Below are 21,085 nucleotides of genomic sequence, written 5' to 3'. Positions count from 1 at the left end.
CTTGGTCTGTCTAACAGTAACAACCTAAAATGTGTTTTTCATGTAAAAACTTTTGATCCATTCTTAGTGTACATAACAGAAGCATGTTTGAAATCAGAACTGAAAATCAACAATTAAATTGGCATTTCTATACCTCCGAGAAACGAGTTTTAGCCATTCTCAGTTTCATAGACTACGAAATCTATTAAAATAAATGTCAAAACATAATGTTTCCATTGGCTCCCGATTCATAAGTTTTATGTCGAAACTTAAACTGGGAATCTTGGAGACTGAGGTAGCCATAAGTTGAAAGCCGAGAAAGAAACGGTTGGCAAAAGCGGCAAATTTCAACATTCAGGATTATACTTTCAGGGATCATTTCTACAGTTGTTTGAGAGATGAATGTGCTTGAAAGTGTCCAAACCCACCTTCCACGATGATGAGTTTTTGGGCTTTCTTCTGAGCATGAAGGCAGTTGGCAGCTCTGTTTTAGGCAGTGGTTGCCTGCTTTTGATGACTGTGCTCTTCTTTTTCCAAAAGAAGCAGCGGAGGAAAGCTTATTCAGAGTGGACATTTCTATGTGAAAAGCAGTTTAAAGCACAAAAAAATAGCTATTGGTACTTTAGACTTTATGCACCCAGAAGCTTTCTTGGTCTGTCTAACAGTAACAACCTAAAATGTGTTTTTCATGTAAAAACTTTTGATCCATTCTTAGTGTACATAACAGAAGCATGTTTGAAATCAGAACTGAAAATCAACAATTAAATTGGCATTTCTATACCTCCGAGAAACGAGTTTTAGCCATTCTCAGTTTCATAGACTACGAAATCTATTAAAATAAATGTCAAAACATAATGTTTCCATTGGCTCCCGATTCATACGTTTTATGTCGAAACTGAAACTGGGAATCTTGGAGACTGAGGTAGTGTTAGGGTAGTCCTCAATGGGGACAATTCAGTATATTGGAGAGGAGCCAAATTCAGGATGATGACGAGCTCGCCGAGAATTTCAGACAAGAACACACCCTGGTTCTCTGAATAAAACTCTGCTTTATTGGTGCATGACATCGTCTTATATACCCAAAAGAAGGGCGTTTACATGTTAAGCTGTCTTACAATTATTGGATAGTTTCATTGAACCATTAGGAAATATTATAACAATTGGTCAGTTTTCATTTAACTATATTTAATAATTAACATATGTTCTAGTTTGCAGGGCATATCAGGGTGAATAAAGTCCATTATTGATTTTCCCATTAAGTGCCAGGTGCGAGCTGGCACAAGCTACCTTAATGGTTATTATTCCTTGATACTAATCAGAAGTCCTGTAATTAAGAGTATTAATAACCGGCCAAGGTTCTTTCTGGTCACCTGCATTGACTGTACCTTGTGAGGCTTTATTTTTATACTCTTTATGCAACCATATTTATTCAGCTCAATTCTCCTAAGAATGACCTGAGAGATATAACATAAATATGTTCTGAATAAGGGGGAGCATAAGGGGATATAGGATCCATCCCTATCAATCCCTCCTTTTGAGAACAAATATGAGCCTCTCCTCACCCTACGTACTTCAATGGTAAAAGACCACTGTCAGACTTCAAATTATGTTTCTTCACTGAATTCCCCAGAGTGAGAGAACCTCATATTTTATTCTCACAACACTCTCTCTCCTTCATCATCATCTCCCTAGTGGATACACGGTCTTAGTGATGGATGTTTCAATCAGTCGTTATGTAAGTCCTTATTACAGTAAGTTAGCAATACAGTAACAAAAGGTGACTTGTGATGCTGTCATGACGGCTGACGAGATGAAGAGACCAGACCATACTGCTCCATTTTCTCAGCCAAAACTCCAACCGGTGGGTAAAAATATCATCAATGCTGGAGTTTCCTGCAAGTTCTTCGGATCATGGTGCTAATGTTCCAACATTTGACTATATTATGGAAATAAAAAAAACAATGATAAAATCCAAATTCTTAACCCCTCCTTTTTATACTAAGGACATATCTATATTTATTTAATCTTTAAGTCAAAATATCAATAGTCAATATGTTGACCAATCGAGAACTAATTCCAGCTCTGCAGTTATTAAGTTTCCTGCTTTAAACTTATCAGAGATATCTCTTGGAATTCGAATATCATCTATATACATTCTTGGATCTAGGGAGCAGTCTTCTCTTTACACCAATGAGCTACATTTAGCTTACTCCTCGGCCCAGTTTACTTAGCAATCTAAGTTTGAGCTTCATGTTTCACCTTACCAGTTTCCTGGAAACACGGATTGTTCTCCTACTCATGGGGTTACCCAGTATGTTATGACTGGTGGGCGCAACTTAAAAAAACAATACATAGATAATAAATGGGCTCATACGAAGCCCTTCACATAGCTAAAATACACAGTATGTTGTGAGTCTTTTTGGGTCATCAGAAAGTTTAAATGATGTATTCGTTAGAACTGGCAGTGGCAAATGCTATACAATTGGATTTACTTATAATTATCTTGTCATTATTTATCCTCTAGTATTTTTGTTCTGTGATGCCTCTCTGTGATCTCATTTTCCTATATTGGGATAGCTTTTAGCATGGAAATACTTTGTTGGGGCCCTCCCTTCTGGTATATATATATATATTTCAAGCAATAGAGACCTTTGTCTTTTGGAGAAGACTAATAGGCCCTATTCCCTTTAGTCAATTCTTTACTTCACTCTATTGTGTTGGTTATTTAAATTAGGTATAGATTGTCTATCCTTTGCATATCTTGCTGAATTTTAATTACCTCTGTTATGCCAAATCTACAGAAATTTCACTAATTTTAATTCTTCTGTAGAAGTTTCCTTCACGCATCAGGAGAGCTTCCGGCCACCCTGAGAACAGATCAACATACACAAGAGCATACTACCAACCTTGGTTAGTTGCATGAGGTCAATTAGCAGTCATTGGAACAGATAGAGGTGTCTAGGTGTGTGATTTTTCCTATATTATCGTAGTTATGCACATGTGAGATATGCTTTTGTAAACCTGGCTGTGGTAGTAATAACCCCAGGTGTGGAGCGTTGTATGTCCACTAGAGAGCACATAGCTTCTTTAAACAGGTGAGTTGGACCTTGAGCAGCTTCAGCCATCATAGGGTACATAGATCTTGGTAGGCATATTCTCTCCCCAGCTTCCACAGATCAGACTCTTCCCGAGTGCCAGCCTTCGACCAGATCTTCCTCTCTTCCCCGGTGGTTTGCCAGGTCAGAGACTGTAAAATACTGAAGTCAAATGCATGGTTAGGCTCAGTGCTTACCTTGATCTGTGAGGTTTCTGGGACCTCTGCCGCTCTTGTCCTCCTGGTTGTCACCTTTTCCGCTTTATTCACCCTGTGGTTGCCTTGTGCCTCATTAGTGGCCAGTTTTGTATGTGCCTTTTACCTTTACTATGTCAACTTCTTGTGTAATATACAATGTTCCATCAGTTATTTGATTATGTTCTCATGTTCTACTAGTCTACCTATGGAGGTGAGGAAGTCCCTGTCTTTCTCCCTACAATATTGTATGTATTTACCTGAGACATTACTCTATGCGCTCCAATGAGGGCCTTCAGCTCCTCCTCCTGTGCAGACATGTGAGGAAGGAGTGGTTCTGCTTTTACTACACCATGTTGTGTGACCACTTCATACCCACTGTGGAACCGTCCGTCCTCTCCGATGCTGGCTTTATCCGTCTACAAAAACTTGAAATCTGATTATTATCCTTAAGTTTCCTGTGCTATGATTTAAAAATAAGAGGAATGATAAAAATAATTTTTCATGCCTGACTCAAGAATGCAGTGGTATAAAGTCTAGTGACAGCACAGTGTATGGTTACAGGTCTTATTTGCTCATATATCATCTTATTCAGTAAGCTCTTCTTTAATTATTAAACTTGAAACAATATCACAAATACAATAAAAAGAAGTTTCTTAAATATAAATACCAGAATGATGCAGCACAAATTTATACGTATGATATCCTATACCCTCTGACTACTTGCAAAATGAGACTGAAATGGTACCAAACAGCTATAGTGGTGATTGCAAGACATCGGATGACTTTCCGAAAACCCCTTTGTTTACTCATTAGATGACTGTATCATAAAAAGAAGGTATTTCATAAAATAAAAATGTTTAAAATGGTAAAACAACGGTAAAACATAATGCCAAAAAGTATTGTTAAACAAAGATACCTTGTTGAGCAAGGTTTCCTATATTATACTTTCTATCTACCTTCCCCCCCTGTTGACATTGCATCAATCACATTAATGGGAACTAAGGTATCTGGATTCAATGTCAAGCACTTAAAATCTTGTTGCCATGAGTGCTGCAATTTGCAATGTAAGTTTCTAAACAGGAAGAGAAAGTTTGCTGCATTATATTCAAAAAGTTCTGTAAATTATGCAAAATGGAAATGGTGAAGTAGTTACTACATAATGGGGTATAATTTCAGAAGCAGTCTCTGAACTTAAATTCTTATAATATTTTTGACTTAATTCAATACAATATAATAAAACGCCTACATGTAATAGGATTTAGTTGAGTCAGCTACCTGATGCTGCAGCTAAAAGGAGTGGAAATAAACGAAGGCTTCTAGGCTTCTGTGGAAAGTTGGAAAAGCTATGTGTCTAATCATTTATACAATTGTTGCATGAGGGTGCAGACATAGCAGATCCAAGACTTCTAATACAATACTCTACTCAAAGTAGTACATAGCTAAACTCCCATGTGTTACTTAGTGACTCGATTACCTTCATGTGTCAGAAAGAACATTTTCCTGAAATGAAATTTAGAAAACCAACCATTAAAATTTTCGGACTCCTAGTGGTGACATCAACCAAATATATCATTGTTTCCTAAAAGTAAATGCAGCCAAAATTTTTGGACCCAGGGGAAACCCATCTGTAGAATTATCGTGATATTTTAGTCATGGGGAATGATAGGGTACTGGGCATATTCTGCATTCTTCAATCCCTTCAGCTCCTTGTGTATACAAGGTGCCAACAGAAGAGTGAGATGGGTTCACATGTGTCTGGTAGGTAACTGTTTCAGATACATTAGGTTCTACTAACAAGTGAATTGTTCTACCATCTGGAAAATGGAGTGTAACCATTTTCTGAGACCCTGAAAGAATGGGGACACTGGGTGGTAATTGTACTGGTGTTCCTATGGGAGGGGTTTGAACGTTTATAACTTCTCCTAAAAGGTCCCATAGTTTCCTACAAGTGGGACACTTGAATCTCTGTTGGGAACATTTCCTTGGGAAATATTTTACTTGACCTAGCTCAGCTGTTTCTGCTGCCTGTACAACCTGGTCCCAGATTTGTTCTTCAGTACTATTTGGATCTTCGTCATCCAGAAGTGTCTCTATTATCCTTTCTTGACACCAATCCATCAGTTCTGCTAAGAAGTGTTTTTTTAGCTTCTTTTGATAGTGCTTCCCATACAGTATTAACCAACTGTTGAGCACGTGTACTCATTTTTAATTTTTAATTTCTTTATTTTTCTTATTTTTTTTTTTTTTAATTTTTATACCTTTGCTTATTACTTCCTAAAGCTGCTTATAAGGTCTTTTCTTGTCAAAATAAATGTTATCCCTTATTCCACCTGCTATATCCCGGAAATATTAGTCAGAAGTACCCGTTGGTGTGAAATACATTTGCTGTCTTTAGGTCTATCTTTTTCTCTGGCTGCCTCTAAAACGCCCTTTTCCGTATTATGGCTATGAAGCCCACAACTACCTAGGTTGCCTTTACTCTATTGTCCTGCAACTTGCGGTACCCACTTATTTATAACTGAGCTCAACGAGCATATTTCAGTGTGTTGGTGTGCAGGCCCTTTAATATGATTTGTGACTTGGCCAAGTGACTACACTGGAGTCACGTCACTAAATCCCCTAGGCTCCTTGGGTAAGCACGGAAGAAACTCAAAGTAAATTTAGCGTATACATATCTCTTATACATCAGCCAGAGTGTAAGATTAACTAAGCTTTTACAGCTTACTATGATGAAAGTTGGTTCTAGTGCGGGTTTAAACAATTCTTCTGACTTCAGCTAACAGTCTCCGAGAAGTGACAATAATCTGCAACTTAAACCAGCCAGCAGGGGCGTCTTGTTCACACGCAAACCGGACAAGCCAGTATTACGGGAAGAGGTTAGTCTTTCTGGCCAGGAGTTGCCTTCGAGGTGGACTCATATCAGTCATACACCATTCATACAACAACATAAACAAACAACATATAATAGCGGCACAAACATAAACCTTCTCCAATATACTCTTATAATTATCTCAGGGATATTCTACGGTTCTTTGTCAATAAATATTGAGCAGTAAGAAGAAAGACTTATCTATAACGTACCGTAAATCCGGCGGCAGACTTTGAGATAGAGGAGACACAGAGAAGTTTGTGTAAGAATAAGGTTCTTACCATCCCCGGGGTTGTCTGTGTGTCCGCTGCCAAAGAGCCTGTTGTGTTGCCGGGTCTGCAGTACTGAAGTCAATCTGTTTCCAACTGCCCCGCGATTGGAAGCGCCATTTACTGTTAGGGTAGTCCTCAATGGGGACAATTCAGTATATTGGAGAGGAGCCAAATTCAGGATGATGACGAGCTCGCCGAGAATTTCAGACAAGAACACACCCTGGTTCTCTGAATAAAACTCTGCTTTATTGGTGCATGACATCGTCTTATATACCCAAAAGAAGGGCGTTTACATGTTAAGCTGTCTTACAATTATTGGATAGTTTCATTGAACCATTAGGAAATATTATAACAATTGGTCAGTTTTCATTTAACTATATTTAATAATTAACATATGTTCTAGTTTGCAGGGCATATCAGGGTGAATAAAGTCCATTATTGATTTTCCCATTAAGTGCCAGGTGCGAGCTGGCACAAGCTACCTTAATGGTTATTATTCCTTGATACTAATCAGAAGTCCTGTAATTAAGAGTATTAATAACCGGCCAAGGTTCTTTCTGGTCACCTGCATTGACTGTACCTTGTGAGGCTTTATTTTTATACTCTTTATGCAACCATATTTATTCAGCTCAATTCTCCTAAGAATGACCTGAGAGATATAACATAAATATGTTCTGAATAAGGGGGAGCATAAGGGGATATAGGATCCATCCCTATCAGTAGCCATAAGTAGAAAGCCGAGAAAGAAACGGTTGGCAAAAGCGGCAAATTTCAACATTCAGGATTATACTTTCAGGGATCATTTCTACAGTTGTTTGAGAGATGAATGTGCTTGAAAGTGTCCAAACCCACCTTCCACGATGATGAGTTTTTGGGCTTTCTTCTGAGCATGAAGGCAGTTGGCAGCTCTGTTTTAGGCAGTGGTTGCCTGCTTTTGATGACTGTGCTCTTCTTTTTCCAAAAGAAGCAGTGGAGGAAAGCTTATTCAGAGTGGACATTTCTATGTGAAAAGCAGTTTAAAGCACAAAAAAGTAGCTATTGGTACTTTAGACTTTATGCACCCAGAAGCTTTCTTGGTCTGTCTAACAGTAACAACCTAAAATGTGTTTTTCATGTAAAAACTTTTGATCCATTCTTAGTGTACATAACAGAAGCATGTTTGAAATCAGAACTGAAAATCAACAATTAAATTGGCATTTCTATACCTCCGAGAAACGAGTTTTAGCCATTCTCAGTTACATAGACTACAAAATCTATTAAAATAAATGTCAAAACAAAATGTTTCCATTGGCTCCCGATTCATACGTTTTATGTCGAAACTGGGAATCTTGGAGACTGAGGTAGCCATAAGTTGAAAGCCGAGAAAGAAACGGTTGGCAAAAGCGGCAAATTTCAACATTCAGGATTATACTTTCAGGGATCATTTCTACAGTTGTTTGAGAGATGAATGTGCTTGAAAGTGTCCAAACCCACCTTCCACGATGATAAGTTTTTGGGCTTTCGTCTGAGCATGAAGGCAGTTGGCAGCTCTGTTTTAGGCAGTGGTTGCCTGCTTTTGATGACTGTGCTCTTCTTTTTCCAAAAGAAGCAGCGGAGGAATGCTTATTCAGAGTGGACATTTCTATGTGAAAAGCAGTTTAAAGCACAAAAAAGTAGCTATTGGTACTTTAGACTTTATGCACCCAGAAGCTTTCTTGGTCTGTCTAACAGTAACAACCTAAAATGTGTTTTCCATGTAAAAACTTTTGATCCATTCTTAGTGTACATAACAGAAGCATGTTTGAAATCAGAACTGAAAATCAACAATTAAATTGGCATTTCTATACCTCCAAGAAACTAGTTTTAGCCATTCTCAGTTACATAGACTACGAAATCTATTAAAATAAATGTCAAAACATAATGTTTCCATTGGCTCCCGATTCATACGTTTTATGTCGAAACTGGGAATCTTGGAGACTGAGGTAGCCATAAGTTGAAAGCCGAGAAAGAAACGGTTGGCAAAAGCGGCAAATTTCAACATTCAGGATTATACTTTCAGGGATCATTTCTACAGTTGTTTGAGAGATGAATGTGCTTGAAAGTGTCCAAACCCACCTTCCACGATGATAAGTTTTTGGGTTTTCGTCTGAGCATGAAGGCAGTTGGCAGCTCTGTTTTAGGCAGTGGTTGCCTGCTTTTGATGACTGTGCTCTTCTTTTTCCAAAAGAAGCAGCGGAGGAATGCTTATTCAGAGTGGACATTTCTATGTGAAAAGCAGTTTAAAGCACAAAAAAGTAGCTATTGGTACTTTAGACTTTATGCACCCAGAAGCTTTCTTGGTCTGTCTAACAGTAACAACCTAAAATGTGTTTTTCATGTAAAAACTTTTGATCCATTCTTAGTGTACATAACAGAAGCATGTTTGAAATCAGAACTGAAAATCAACAATTAAATTGGCATTTCTATACCTCCGAGAAACTAGTTTTAGCCATTCTCAGTTACATAGACTACGAAATCTATTAAAATAAATGTCAAAACATAATGTTTCCATTGGCTCCCGATTCATAAGTTTTATGTCGAAACTGAAACTGGGAATCTTGGAGACTGAGGTAGCCATAAGTAGAAAGCCGAGAAAGAAACGGTTGGCAAAAGCGGCAAATTTCAACATTCAGGATTATACTTTCAGGGATCATTTCTACAGTTGTTTGAGAGATGAATGTGCTTGAAAGCGTCCAAACCCACCTTCCACGATGATAAGTTTTTGGGCTTTCGTCTGAGCATGAAGGCAGTTGGCAGCTCTGTTTTAGGCAGTGGTTGCCTGCTTTTGATGACTGTGCTCTTCTTTTTCCAAAAGAAGCAGCGGAGGAATGCTTATTCAGAGTGGACATTTCTATGTGAAAAGCAGTTTAAAGCACAAAAAAGTAGCTATTGGTACTTTAGACTTTATGCACCCAGAAGCTTTCTTGGTCTGTCTAACAGTAACAACCTAAAATGTGTTTTTCATGTAAAAACTTTTGATCCATTCTTAGTGTACATAACAGAAGCATGTTTGAAATCAGAACTGAAAATCAACAATTAAATTGGCATTTCTATACCTCCGAGAAACTAGTTTTAGCCATTCTCAGTTACATAGACTACGAAATCTATTAAAATAAATGTCAAAACAAAATGTTTCCATTGGCTCCCGATTCATACGTTTTATGTCGAAACTGGGAATCTTGGAGACTGAGGTAGCCATAAGTTGAAAGCCGAGAAAGAAACGGTTGGCAAAAGCGGCAAATTTCAACATTCAGGATTATACTTTCAGGGATCATTTCTACAGTTGTTTGAGAGATGAATGTGCTTGAAAGTGTCCAAACCCACCTTCCACGATGATGAGTTTTTGGGCTTTCTTCTGAGCATGAAGGCAGTTAGCAGCTCTGTTTTAGGCAGTGGTTGCCTGCTTTTGATGACTGTGCTCTTCTTTTTCCAAAAGAAGCAGCGGAGGAAAGCTTATTCAGAGTGGACATTTCTATGTGAAAAGCAGTTTAAAGCACAAAAAAATAGCTATTGGTACTTTAGACTTTATGCACCCAGAAGCTTTCTTGGTCTGTCTAACAGTAACAACCTAAAATGTGTTTTTCATGTAAAAACTTTTGATCCATTCTTAGTGTACATAACAGAAGCATGTTTGAAATCAGAACTGAAAATCAACAATTAAATTGGCATTTCTATACCTACGAGAAACTAGTTTTAGCCATTCTCAGTTACATAGACTACGAAATCTATTAAAATAAAGGTCAAAACATAATGTTTCCATTGGCTCCCGATTCATAAGTTTTATGTCGAAACTGAAACTGGGAATCTTGGAGACTGAGGTAGCCATAAGTAGAAAGCCGAGAAAGAAACGGTTGGCAAAAGCGGCAAATTTCAACATTCAGGATTATACTTTCAGGGATCATTTCTACAGTTGTTTGAGAGATGAATGTGCTTGAAAGTGTCCAAACCCACCTTCCACGATGATGAGTTTTTGGGCTTTCTTCTGAGCATGAAGGCAGTTGGCAGTTCTGTTTTAGGCAGTGGTTGCCTGCTTTTGATGACTGTGCTCTTCTTTTTCCAAAAGAAGCAGCGGAGGAAAGCTTATTCAGAGTGGACATTTCTATGTGAAAAGCAGTTTAAAGCACAAAAAAATAGCTATTGGTACTTTAGACTTTATGCACCCAGAAGCTTTCTTGGTCTGTCTAACAGTAACAACCTAAAATGTGTTTTTCATGTAAAAACTTTTGATCCATTCTTAGTGTACATAACAGAAGCATGTTTGAAATCAGAACTGAAAATCAACAATTAAATTGGCATTTCTATACCTCCGAGAAACGAGTTTTAGCCATTCTCAGTTTCATAGACTACGAAATCTATTAAAATAAATGTCAAAACATAATGTTTCCATTGGCTCCCGATTCATACGTTTTATGTCGAAACTGGGAATCTTGGAGACTGAGGTAGCCATAAGTTGAAAGCCGAGAAAGAAACGGTTGGCAAAAGCGGCAAATTTCAACATTCAGGATTATACTTTCAGGGATCATTTCTACAGTTGTTTGAGAGATGAATGTGCTTGAAAGTGTCCAAACCCACCTTCCACGATGATGAGTTTTTGGGCTTTCTTCTGAGCATGAAGGCAGTTGGCAGCTCTGTTTTAGGCAGTGGTTGCCTGCTTTTGATGACTGTGCTCTTCTTTTTCCAAAAGAAGCAGTGGAGGAAAGCTTATTCAGAGTGGACATTTCTATGTGAAAAGCAGTTTAAAGCACAAAAAAGTAGCTATTGGTACTTTAGACTTTATGCACCCAGAAGCTTTCTTGGTCTGTCTAACAGTAACAACCTAAAATGTGTTTTTCATGTAAAAACTTTTGATCCATTCTTAGTGTACATAACAGAAGCATGTTTGAAATCAGAACTGAAAATCAACAATTAAATTGGCATTTCTATACCTCCGAGAAACGAGTTTTAGCCATTCTCAGTTACATAGACTACGAAATCTATTAAAATAAATGTCAAAACAAAATGTTTCCATTGGCTCCCGATTCATACGTTTTATGTCGAAACTGGGAATCTTGGAGACTGAGGTAGCCATAAGTTGAAAGCCGAGAAAGAAACGGTTGGCAAAAGCGGCAAATTTCAACATTCAGGATTATACTTTCAGGGATCATTTCTACAGTTGTTTGAGAGATGAATGTGCTTGAAAGTGTCCAAACCCACCTTCCACGATGATAAGTTTTTGGGCTTTCGTCTGAGCATGAAGGCAGTTGGCAGCTCTGTTTTAGGCAGTGGTTGCCTGCTTTTGATGACTGTGCTCTTCTTTTTCCAAAATAAGCAGCGGAGGAATGCTTATTCAGAGTGGACATTTCTATGTGAAAAGCAGTTTAAAGCACAAAAAAATAGCTATTGGTACTTTAGACTTTATGCACCCAGAAGCTTTCTTAATCTGTCTAACAGTAACAACCTAAAATGTGTTTTTCATGTAAAAACTTTTGATCCATTCTTAGTGTACATAACAGAAGCATGTTTGAAATCAGAACTGAAAATCAACAATTAAATTGGCATTTCTATACCTACGAGAAACTAGTTTTAGCCATTCTCAGTTACATAGACTACGAAATCTATTAAAATAAATGTCAAAACATAATGTTTCCATTGGCTCCCGATTCATACGTTTTATGTCGAAACTGGGAATCTTGGAGACTGAGGTTGCCATAAGTTGAAAGCCGAGAAAGAAACGGTTGGCAAAAGCGGCAAATTTCAACATTCAGGATTATACTTTCAGGGATCATTTCTACAGTTGTTTGAGAGATGAATGTGCTTGAAAGTGTCCAAACCCACCTTCCACGATGATGAGTTTTTGAGCTTTCTTCTGAGCATGAAGGCAGTTGGCAGCTCTGTTTTAGGCAGTGGTTGCCTGCTTTTGATGACTGTGCTCTTCTTTTTCCAAGAGAAGCAGCGGAGGAAAGCTTATTCAGAGTGGACATTTCTTTGTGAAAAGCAGTTTAAAGCACAAAAAAGTAGCTATTGGTACTTTAGACTTTATGCACCCAGAAGCTTTCTTGGTCTGTCTAACAGTAACAACCTAAAATGTGTTTTTCATGTAAAAACTTTTGATCCATTCTTAGTGTACATAACAGAAGCATGTTTGAAATCAGAACTGAAAATCAACAATTAAATTGGCATTTCTATACCTACGAGAAACTAGTTTTAGCCATTCTCAGTTACATAGACTACGAAATCTATTAAAATAAATGTCAAAACATAATGTTTCCATTGGCTCCCGATTCATAAGTTTTATGTCGAAACTTAAACTGGGAATCTTGGAGACTGAGATAGCCATAAGTTGAAAGCCGAGAAAGAAACGGTTGGCAAAAGCGGCAAATTTCAACATTCAGGATTATACTTTCAGGGATCATTTCTACAGTTGTTTGAGAGATGAATGTGCTTGAAAGTGTCCAAACCCACCTTCCACGATGATGAGTTTTTGGGCTTTCTTCTGAGCATGAAGGCAGTTGGCAGTTCTGTTTTAGGCAGTGGTTGCCTGCTTTTGATGACTGTGCTCTTCTTTTTCCAAAAGAAGCAGCGGAGGAAAGCTTATTCAGAGTGGACATTTCTATGTGAAAAGCAGTTTAAAGCACAAAAAAGTAGCTATTGGTACTTTAGACTTTATGCACCCAGAAGCTTTCTTGGTCTGTCTAACAGTAACAACCTAAAATGTGTTTTTCATGTAAAAACTTTTGATCCATTCTTAGTGTACATAACAGAAGCATGTTTGAAATCAGAACTGAAAATCAACAATTAAATTGGCATTTCTATACCTCAGAGAAACTAGTTTTAGCCATTCTCAGTTACATAGACTACGAAATCTATTAAAATAAATGTCAAAACATAATGTTTCCATTGGCTCCCGATTCATACGTTTTATGTCGAAACTGGGAATCTTGGAGACTGAGGTAGCCATAAGTTGAAAGCCGAGAAAGAAACGGTTGGCAAAAGCGGCAAATTTCAACATTCAGGATTATACTTTCAGGGATCATTTCTACAGTTGTTTGAGAGATGAATGTGCTTGAAAGTGTCCAAACCCACCTTCCACGATGATGAGTTTTTGGGCTTTCTTCTGAGCATGAAGGCAGTTGGCAGCTCTGTTTTAGGCAGTGGTTGCCTGCTTTTGATGACTGTGCTCTTCTTTTTCCAAAAGAAGCAGTGGAGGAAAGCTTATTCAGAGTGGACATTTCTATGTGAAAAGCAGTTTAAAGCACAAAAAAGTAGCTATTGGTACTTTAGACTTTATGCACCCAGAAGCTTTCTTGGTCTGTCTAACAGTAACAACCTAAAATGTGTTTTTCATGTAAAAACTTTTGATCCATTCTTAGTGTACATAACAGAAGCATGTTTGAAATCAGAACTGAAAATCAACAATTAAATTGGCATTTCTATACCTCCGAGAAACGAGTTTTAGCCATTCTCAGTTACATAGACTACGAAATCTATTAAAATAAATGTCAAAACAAAATGTTTCCATTGGCTCCCGATTCATACGTTTTATGTCGAAACTGGGAATCTTGGAGACTGAGGTAGCCATAAGTTGAAAGCCGAGAAAGAAACGGTTGGCAAAAGCGGCAAATTTCAACATTCAGGATTATACTTTCAGGGATCATTTCTACAGTTGTTTGAGAGATGAATGTGCTTGAAAGTGTCCAAACCCACCTTCCACGATGATAAGTTTTTGGGCTTTCGTCTGAGCATGAAGGCAGTTGGCAGCTCTGTTTTAGGCAGTGGTTGCCTGCTTTTGATGACTGTGCTCTTCTTTTTCCAAAAGAAGCAGCGGAGGAATGCTTATTCAGAGTGGACATTTCTATGTGAAAAGCAGTTTAAAGCACAAAAAAGTAGCTATTGGTACTTTAGACTTTATGCACCCAGAAGCTTTCTTGGTCTGTCTAACAGTAACAACCTAAAATGTGTTTTTCATGTAAAAACTTTTGATCCATTCTTAGTGTACATAACAGAAGCATGTTTGAAATCAGAACTGAAAATCAACAATTAAATTGGCATTTCTATACCTCCGAGAAACTAGTTTTAGCCATTCTCAGTTACATAGACTACGAAATCTATTAAAATAAATGTCAAAACATAATGTTTCCATTGGCTCTCGATTCATACGTTTTATGTCGAAACTGGGAATCTTGGAGACTGAGGTAGCCATAAGTTGAAAGCCGAGAAAGAAACGGTTGGCAAAAGCGGCAAATTTCAACATTCAGGATTATACTTTCAGGGATCATTTCTACAGTTGTTTGAGAGATGAATGTGCTTGAAAGTGTCCAAACTTACCTTCCACGATGATGAGTTTTTGGGCTTTCTTCTGAGCATGAAGGCAGTTGGCAGCTCTGTTTTAGGCAGTGGTTGCCTGCTTTTGATGACTGTGCTCTTCTTTTTCCAAAAGAAGCAGCGGAGGAAAGCTTATTCAGAGTGGACATTTCTATGTGAAAAGCAGTTTAAAGCACAAAAAAATAGCTATTGGTACTTTAGACTTTATGCACCCAGAAGCTTTCTTGGTCTGTCTAACAGTAACAACCTAAAATGTGTTTTTCATGTAAAAACTTTTGATCCATTCTTAGTGTACATAACAGAAGCATGTTTGAAATCAGAACTGAAAATCAACAATTAAATTGGCATTTCTATACCTACGAGAAACTAGTTTTAGCCATTCTCAGTTACATAGACTACGAAATCTATTAAAATAAATGTCAAAACATAATGTTTCCATTGGCTCCCGATTCATAAGTTTTATGTCGAAACTTAAACTGGGAATCTTGGAGACTGAGGTAGCCATAAGTTGAAAGCCGAGAAAGAAACGGTTGGCAAAAGCGGCAAATTTCAACATTCAGGATTATACTTTCAGGGATCATTTCTACAGTTGTTTGAGAGATGAATGTGCTTGAAAGTGTCCAAACCCACCTTCCACGATGATGAGTCTTTGGGCTTTCGTCTGAGCATGAAGGCAGTTGGCAGCTCTGTTTTAGGCAGTGGTTGCCTGCTTTTGATGACTGTGCTTTTCTTTTTCCAAAAGAAGCAGCGGAGGAAAGCTTATTCAGAGTGGACATTTCTATGTGAAAAGCAGTTTAAAGCACAAGAAAATAGTTATTGGTACTTTAGACTTTATGCACCCAGAAGCTTTCTTGGTCTGTCTAACAGTAACAACCTAAAATGTGTTTTTCATGTAAAAACTTTTGATCCATTCTTAGTGTACATAACAGAAGCATGTTTGAAATCAGAACTGAAAATCAACAATTAAATTGGCATTTCTATACCTCCGAGAAACTAGTTTTAGCCATTCTCAGTTACATAGACTACGAAATCTATTAAAATAAATGTCAAAACATAATGTTTCCATTGGCTCCCGATTCATACGTTTTATGTCGAAACTGGGAATCTTGGAGACTGAGGTAGCCATAAGTTGAAAGCCGAGAAAGAAACGGTTGGTAAAAGCGGCAAATTTCAACATTCAGGATTATACTTTCAGGGATCATTTCTACAGTTGTTTGAGAGATGAATGTGCTTGAAAGTGTCCAAACCCACCTTCCACGATGATGAGTTTTTGGGCTCTCTTCTGAGCATGAAGGCAGTTGGCAGCTCTGTTTTAGGCAGTGGTTGCCTGCTTTTGATGACTGTGCTCTTCTTTTTCCAAAAGAAGCAGCGGAGGAAAGCTTATTCAGAGTGGACATTTCTATGTGAAAAGCAGTTTAAAGCACAAAAAAATAGCTATTGGTACTTTAGACTTTATGCACCCAGAAGCTTTCTTGGTCTGTCTAACAGTAACAACCTAAAATGTGTTTTTCATGTAAAAACTTTTGATCCATTCTTAGTGTACATAACAGAAGCATGTTTGAAATCAGAACTGAAAATCAACAATTAAATTGGCATTTCTATACCTCCGAGAAACTAGTTTTAGCCATTCTCAGTTACATAGACTACGAAATCTATTAAAATAAATGTCAAAACATAATGTTTCCATTGGCTCCCGATTCATACGTTTTATGTCGAAACTGGGAATCTTGGAGACTGAGGTAGCCATAAGTTGAAAGCCGAGAAAGAAACGGTTGGCAAAAGCGGCAAATTTCAACATTCAGGATTATACTTTCAGGGATCATTTCTACAGTTGTTTGAGAGATGAATGTGCTTGAAAGTGTCTAAACCCACCTTCCACGATGATGAGTTTTTGGGCTTTCTTCTGAGCATGAAGGCAGTTGGCAGCTCTGTTTTAGGCAGTGGTTGCCTGCTTTTGATGACTGTGCTCTTCTTTTTCCAAAAGAAGCAGCGGAGGAAAGCTTATTCAGAGTGGACATTTCTATGTGAAAAGCAGTTTAAAGCACAAAAAAATAGCTATTGGTACTTTAGACTTTATGCACCCAGAAGCTTTCTTGGTCTGTCTAACAGTAACAACCTAAAATGTGTTTTTCATGTAAAAACTTTTGATCCATTCTTAGTGTACATAACAGAAGCATGTTTGAAATCAGAACTGAAAATCAACAATTAAATTGGCATTTCTATACCTCCGAGAAACTAGTTTTAGCCATTCTCAGTTTCATAGACTACGAAATCTATTAAAATAAATGTCAAAACATAATGTTTCCATTGGCTCCCGATTCATACGTTTTATGTCGAAACTGGGAATCTTGGAGACTGAGGTAGCCATAAGTTGAAAGCCGAGAAAGAAACGGTTGGCAAAAGCGGCAAATTTCAACATTCAGGATTATACTTTCAGGGATCATTTCTACAGTTGTTTGAGAGATGAATGTGCTTGAAAGTGTCCAAACCCACCTTCCACGATGATGAGTTTTTGGGCTTTCTTCTGAGCATGAAGGCAGTTGGCAGCTCTGTTTTAGGCAGTGGTTGCCTGCTTTTGATGACTTTGCTCTTCTTTTTCCAAAAGAAGCAGCGGAGGAAAGCTTATTCAGAGTGGACATTTCTATGTGAAAAGCAGTTTAAAGCACAAAAAAATAGCTATTGGTACTTTAGACTTTATGCACCCAGAAGCTTTCTTGGTCTGTCTAACAGTAACAACCTAAAATGTGTTTTTCATGTAAAAACTTTTGATCCATTCTTAGTGTACATAACAGAAGCATGTTTGAAATCAGAACTGAAAATCAACAATTAAATTGGCATTTCTATACCTCCGAGAAACTAGTTTTAGCCATTCTCAGTTACATAGACTACGAAATCTATTAAAATAAATGTCAAAACATAATGTTTCCATTGGCTCCCGATTCATACGTTTTATGTCGAAACTGGGAATCTTGGAGACTGAGGTAGCCATAAGTTGAAAGCCGAGAAAGAAACGGTTGGCAAAAGCGGCAAATTTCAACATTCAGGATTATACTTTCAGGGATCATTTCTACAGTTGTTTGAGAGATGAATGTGCTTGAAAGTGTCTAAACCCACCTTCCACGATGATGAGTTTTTGGGCTTTCTTCTGAGCATGAAGGCAGTTGGCAGCTCTGTTTTAGGCAGTGGTTGCCTGCTTTTGATGACTGTGCTCTTCTATTTCCAATAGAAGCAGCGGAGGAAAGCTTATTCAGAGTGGACATTTCTATGTGAAAAGCAGTTTAAAGCACAAAAAAATAGTTATTGGTACTTTAGACTTTATGCACCCAGAAGCTTTCTTGGTCTGTCTAACAGTAACAACCTAAAATGTGTTTTTCATGTAAAAACTTTTGATCCATTCTTAGTGTACATAACAGAAGCATGTTTGAAATCAGAACTGAAAATCAACAATTAAATTGGCATTTCTATACCTCCGAGAAACTAGTTTTAGCCATTCTCAGTTTCATAGACTACGAAATCTATTAAAATAAATGTCAAAACATAATGTTTCCATTGGCTCCCGATTCATACGTTTTATGTCGAAACTGGGAATCTTGGAGACTGAGGTAGCCATAAGTTGAAAGCCGAGAAAGAAACGGTTGGCAAAAGCGGCAAATTTCAACATTCAGGATTATACTTTCAGGGATCATTTCTACAGTTGTTTGAGAGATGAATGTGCTTGAAAGTGTCCAAACCCAACTTCCACGATGATGAGTTTTGGGGCTTTCTTCTGAGCATGAAGGCAGTTGGCAGCTCTGTTTTAGGCAGTGGTTGCCTGCTTTTGATGACTGTGCTCTTCTTTTTCCAAAAGAAGCAGCGGAGGAAAGCTTATTCAGAGTGGACATTTCTATGTGAAAAGCAGTTTAAAGCACAAAAAAATAGCTATTGGTACTTTAGACTTTATGCACCCAGAAGCTTTCTTGGTCTGTCTAACAGTAACAACCTAAAATGTGTTTTTCATGTAAAAACTTTTGATCCATTCTTAGTGTACATAACAGAAGCATGTTTGAAATCAGAACTGAAAATCAACAATTAAATTGGCATTTCTATACCTCCGAGAAACTAGTTTTAGCCATTCTCAGTTACATAGACTACGAAATCTATTAAAATAAATGTCAAAACATAATGTTTCCATTGGCTCCCGATTCATACGTTTTATGTCGAAACTGTGAATCTTGGAGACTGAGGTAGCCATAAGTTGAAAGCCGAGAAAGAAACGGTTGGCAAAAGCGGCAAATTTCAACATTCAGGATTATACTTTCAGGGATCATTTCTACAGTTGTTTGAGAGATGAATGTGCTTGAAAGTGTCCAAACCCACCTTCCACGATGATGAGTTTTTGGGCTTTCTTCTGAGCATGAAGGCAGTTGGCAGCTCTGTTTTAGGCAGTGGTTGCCTGCTTTTGATGACTGTGCTCTTCTTTTTCCAAAAGAAGCAGCGGAGGAAAGCTTATTCAGAGTGGACATTTCTATGTGAAAAGCAGTTTAAAGCACAAAAAAATAGTTATTGGTACTTTAGACTTTATGCACCCAGAAGCTTTCTTGGTCTGTCTAACAGTAACAACCTAAAATGTGTTTTTCATGTAAAAACTTTTGATCCATTCTTAGTGTACATAACAGAAGCATGTTTGAAATCAGAACTGAAAATCAACAATCAAATTGGGATTTCTATACCGCTGAGAAACTGGTTTTAGCCATTCTCAGTTACATAGACTAAGAATTCCATTAAAATAAATTTCAAAACATATGGGGGCAGATTTATCAGTACCTCTGCGCCACGTCAGCGGCTCAGAGGCTCTGAAATAATCGCAAATGCTAGTTTATTGGTAGAACTTGTGATTATTTGCCCTAATCCGCCACCTTAACGCCAGTGAGGTGTGAAGAAGCATGAAGGGGCATGCATGGGTGGCCTGTAGTGGGCTCGCCAAATTTCCAGAAAACGTAAATTTGGCGTGAATCCAAAGTTTGCGGTGATTCGTGGTATTGAATGTTTTTTTCCCCTCTTTATTAGCAAATGGTTGCAAGTACAACATGTTACATGGGGCAGAGAACAGGAAGAGGAAAGGAACACACTTGATTTCCAATTCAGTCGTTTGACACTGTCTCTAGCGTCTAGCTGCTTGTACTTAGAAGCCGATGGAGTCCAGGGTTTCTGTTTTGGGGGATCTATATACCCCATATTTCAATACTTTTTTGCTGCTAAAGCTGATAGCAAGAAATCTGTGTCAAATCCACATAGCTGGTAGAGTGATTTTTGCTCAAAGTCCTGGGTGTCCGTTTTGGGGAATCTGTATACCCCAAATTTCAATACTTTTTTGTTGCTAAAGTTGATAGCAAGAAATCTTTGCTAATATCTTTTTAGCGTTTTTTGAAAAGAGATATGTATTTACAGTTGACAACCCATACATTAGATCCATCAAATCTTTTTTTAGGTATGTGGGCGATGTTTTCCTAGTATGAGATGATTCAGAACTAGAATTTTATAACTTTGTCACATACCTGAAAAGAAATAATATGAATATGAAATTTACATCTAAATTTAGTAAAGAATCCTTGGAATTTCCAGATGTCATTGTGGTCATTGGGAAAGAAGGGTTGTCAACTGAGGGATATAGAAAACGGACAGCTACCAACTCGATCTTACATTATAAAAACTTTCATCCTTCACACACAAAAGATGGTATTCCTTACAGTTAGATGTTGCGATTGCGAAGAATAAATAGTGAGGAGGACACCTTCCACTCTCAAGCGGACTATTTGGAGACCTATTTGAGAGCTAGAGTTTATCCTCTACACATATTAAAAAATCCCATTCTAAGGTAATGAAAGTGAAACGATCTGACTTGTTACATAGATATAGAATAATTACACCACCAATGGATAAAGACATGCAGGAAAAGAGGTTTGCAATTACTTTTGGGTAGAGTCCCTAAACAAACATAATTGGCTCCTACTGGCGATGGATCCCTAGTTACAGAACACAGTGGAAACTAGACCACTAGTTTCATTCAGATGCAGCAAAACGCCGAGGGCGCATTCACACGGTGCGTTGCATTTTTTACGCATTGAAAGCGCATGCGTTTTGGACGCATCCAAAGACCATTTTTCAAATGTGTTTTCTAATCCCAATCAGCTGAAATCAATTGCTTTTCAAATCCAAAAAAATCATAAAAGAATTTGGCTTTGTTCCAAAAAGATAGGGCAACATCATACTGTATTATCTACTGTGTTTTTGGCGAGTTTGGAATTTTGAAATTTATATACAATCACCGGCCACTTTATTAGGTACACCTGTCCAACTGCTCGTTAACACTTAATT

At 37.8% G+C, this 21,085-nt stretch overlaps 21 non-coding genes across 21 annotated transcripts; all 21 read left to right on the top strand.

Annotated features, from left to right (window-relative positions):
• The first annotated feature begins 335 nt into the window (after window positions 1–335).
• LOC140120174 (small nucleolar RNA U3) lies at window positions 336–550 on the top strand. Its single transcript, XR_011853575.1, has one exon. It is a non-coding gene; the product is annotated as a small nucleolar RNA U3 (small nucleolar RNA).
• Window positions 551–7,192: 6,642 nt separating this feature from the next.
• LOC140120160 (small nucleolar RNA U3) lies at window positions 7,193–7,407 on the top strand. Its single transcript, XR_011853562.1, has one exon. It is a non-coding gene; the product is annotated as a small nucleolar RNA U3 (small nucleolar RNA).
• Window positions 7,408–7,813: 406 nt separating this feature from the next.
• LOC140120032 (small nucleolar RNA U3) lies at window positions 7,814–8,028 on the top strand. The gene has a single exon (XR_011853462.1). It is a non-coding gene; the product is annotated as a small nucleolar RNA U3 (small nucleolar RNA).
• A 406-nt stretch (window positions 8,029–8,434) lies between these two features.
• Window positions 8,435–8,649, top strand: LOC140120045 (small nucleolar RNA U3). Its single transcript, XR_011853475.1, has one exon. It is a non-coding gene; the product is annotated as a small nucleolar RNA U3 (small nucleolar RNA).
• A 412-nt stretch (window positions 8,650–9,061) lies between these two features.
• Window positions 9,062–9,276, top strand: LOC140120044 (small nucleolar RNA U3). The gene has a single exon (XR_011853474.1). It is a non-coding gene; the product is annotated as a small nucleolar RNA U3 (small nucleolar RNA).
• Window positions 9,277–9,682: 406 nt separating this feature from the next.
• Window positions 9,683–9,897, top strand: LOC140120153 (small nucleolar RNA U3). Its single transcript, XR_011853557.1, has one exon. It is a non-coding gene; the product is annotated as a small nucleolar RNA U3 (small nucleolar RNA).
• Window positions 9,898–10,309: 412 nt separating this feature from the next.
• LOC140120262 (small nucleolar RNA U3) lies at window positions 10,310–10,524 on the top strand. Its single transcript, XR_011853651.1, has one exon. It is a non-coding gene; the product is annotated as a small nucleolar RNA U3 (small nucleolar RNA).
• A 406-nt stretch (window positions 10,525–10,930) lies between these two features.
• LOC140120159 (small nucleolar RNA U3) lies at window positions 10,931–11,145 on the top strand. Its single transcript, XR_011853561.1, has one exon. It is a non-coding gene; the product is annotated as a small nucleolar RNA U3 (small nucleolar RNA).
• Window positions 11,146–11,551: 406 nt separating this feature from the next.
• LOC140120055 (small nucleolar RNA U3) lies at window positions 11,552–11,766 on the top strand. The gene has a single exon (XR_011853484.1). It is a non-coding gene; the product is annotated as a small nucleolar RNA U3 (small nucleolar RNA).
• A 406-nt stretch (window positions 11,767–12,172) lies between these two features.
• On the top strand, window positions 12,173–12,387 carry LOC140120155 (small nucleolar RNA U3). The gene has a single exon (XR_011853558.1). It is a non-coding gene; the product is annotated as a small nucleolar RNA U3 (small nucleolar RNA).
• Window positions 12,388–12,799: 412 nt separating this feature from the next.
• LOC140120261 (small nucleolar RNA U3) lies at window positions 12,800–13,014 on the top strand. The gene has a single exon (XR_011853650.1). It is a non-coding gene; the product is annotated as a small nucleolar RNA U3 (small nucleolar RNA).
• Window positions 13,015–13,420: 406 nt separating this feature from the next.
• On the top strand, window positions 13,421–13,635 carry LOC140120157 (small nucleolar RNA U3). Its single transcript, XR_011853560.1, has one exon. It is a non-coding gene; the product is annotated as a small nucleolar RNA U3 (small nucleolar RNA).
• Window positions 13,636–14,041: 406 nt separating this feature from the next.
• Window positions 14,042–14,256, top strand: LOC140120031 (small nucleolar RNA U3). The gene has a single exon (XR_011853461.1). It is a non-coding gene; the product is annotated as a small nucleolar RNA U3 (small nucleolar RNA).
• A 406-nt stretch (window positions 14,257–14,662) lies between these two features.
• On the top strand, window positions 14,663–14,877 carry LOC140120284 (small nucleolar RNA U3). The gene has a single exon (XR_011853670.1). It is a non-coding gene; the product is annotated as a small nucleolar RNA U3 (small nucleolar RNA).
• Window positions 14,878–15,289: 412 nt separating this feature from the next.
• On the top strand, window positions 15,290–15,504 carry LOC140120010 (small nucleolar RNA U3). The gene has a single exon (XR_011853442.1). It is a non-coding gene; the product is annotated as a small nucleolar RNA U3 (small nucleolar RNA).
• Window positions 15,505–15,910: 406 nt separating this feature from the next.
• LOC140120317 (small nucleolar RNA U3) lies at window positions 15,911–16,125 on the top strand. Its single transcript, XR_011853703.1, has one exon. It is a non-coding gene; the product is annotated as a small nucleolar RNA U3 (small nucleolar RNA).
• A 406-nt stretch (window positions 16,126–16,531) lies between these two features.
• LOC140120281 (small nucleolar RNA U3) lies at window positions 16,532–16,746 on the top strand. The gene has a single exon (XR_011853668.1). It is a non-coding gene; the product is annotated as a small nucleolar RNA U3 (small nucleolar RNA).
• A 406-nt stretch (window positions 16,747–17,152) lies between these two features.
• Window positions 17,153–17,367, top strand: LOC140120021 (small nucleolar RNA U3). The gene has a single exon (XR_011853453.1). It is a non-coding gene; the product is annotated as a small nucleolar RNA U3 (small nucleolar RNA).
• A 406-nt stretch (window positions 17,368–17,773) lies between these two features.
• Window positions 17,774–17,988, top strand: LOC140120296 (small nucleolar RNA U3). The gene has a single exon (XR_011853682.1). It is a non-coding gene; the product is annotated as a small nucleolar RNA U3 (small nucleolar RNA).
• A 406-nt stretch (window positions 17,989–18,394) lies between these two features.
• On the top strand, window positions 18,395–18,609 carry LOC140120152 (small nucleolar RNA U3). The gene has a single exon (XR_011853556.1). It is a non-coding gene; the product is annotated as a small nucleolar RNA U3 (small nucleolar RNA).
• Window positions 18,610–19,015: 406 nt separating this feature from the next.
• LOC140120173 (small nucleolar RNA U3) lies at window positions 19,016–19,230 on the top strand. Its single transcript, XR_011853574.1, has one exon. It is a non-coding gene; the product is annotated as a small nucleolar RNA U3 (small nucleolar RNA).
• The last annotated feature ends 1,855 nt before the right edge of the window (window positions 19,231–21,085 follow it).

Source organism: Engystomops pustulosus, chromosome 2 (assembly GCF_040894005.1).
Source record: "Engystomops pustulosus chromosome 2, aEngPut4.maternal, whole genome shotgun sequence".
Classification (NCBI taxonomy): domain Eukaryota; kingdom Metazoa; phylum Chordata; class Amphibia; order Anura; family Leptodactylidae; genus Engystomops; species Engystomops pustulosus.
Note: the sequence above shows the minus strand (reverse complement) of the source record. Positions and strands in the feature narration are given on the sequence as shown.